Below are 787 nucleotides of genomic sequence, written 5' to 3'. Positions count from 1 at the left end.
TTTAATATCCAATAAACAGAATGATATCATAATATAATGAGTTGTTTATAGTTCATTTTACATAAAAGGTTTTGGCCATCCAAAATTCAGTCCTGGATTGTCCTGATGATAGCTCATCAGTTAAAATTGTTTAAAGTTTTCTTTTTCAGTTCAGTGGAAACAGGATTGTTCCTTATGAAAGCTCATTAGCCTAAGCATTTAATGTATGGAAATAGGGGAATGACAGTTTTTATCCAGCTATGTATAGACCTAACTTGTGACAGGACAGTTCTTTTCTATGGGGTTATTGCACAATACCTGTCACACTGTTAAACTAGTACACAGAAGTCCAATAAATCAGGCTATTACATTTTGGCCTATAAATCTATTAACCGTATTTTAACGTTCAAATGGCAGATACCAGCTTAAGGTAGTCTGTCATATGTTTTCCAATAGCAGAATGGTGTATTTAATGGTAGTTAATAGTCCAATGGTAGCAAATAGTATATTGAATTGAACTATGTGAGAAAATTTAAAATATTTTAAAAGGTAAGAGGGAGGTTGTAATATGAAAGTAAAGCAAATGAGCATTCTGGTATTCAAAAACACCTTGCTTTTGCAAAGAGCCTGATAGATTCAGGACAGACACATCTATTTATCTTAACCATTTATAATGTCATGTCTCCAAGACTCTTCATGGGAGAGATGTGCAGATTCCCCCTATGATTGCACTGTCCTTGGCGCTTCGCTGGGCAGTGGTCGCAGGGCTGCGACTCATTCACTCAGGTGAATCTCATACCTGTGCTCC

Source organism: Pygoscelis adeliae, unplaced genomic scaffold, assembly GCF_000699105.1.
Source record: "Pygoscelis adeliae isolate BGI_AS28 unplaced genomic scaffold, ASM69910v1 Scaffold24, whole genome shotgun sequence".
NCBI classification, from domain to species: domain Eukaryota; kingdom Metazoa; phylum Chordata; class Aves; order Sphenisciformes; family Spheniscidae; genus Pygoscelis; species Pygoscelis adeliae.
Note: the sequence above shows the minus strand (reverse complement) of the source record.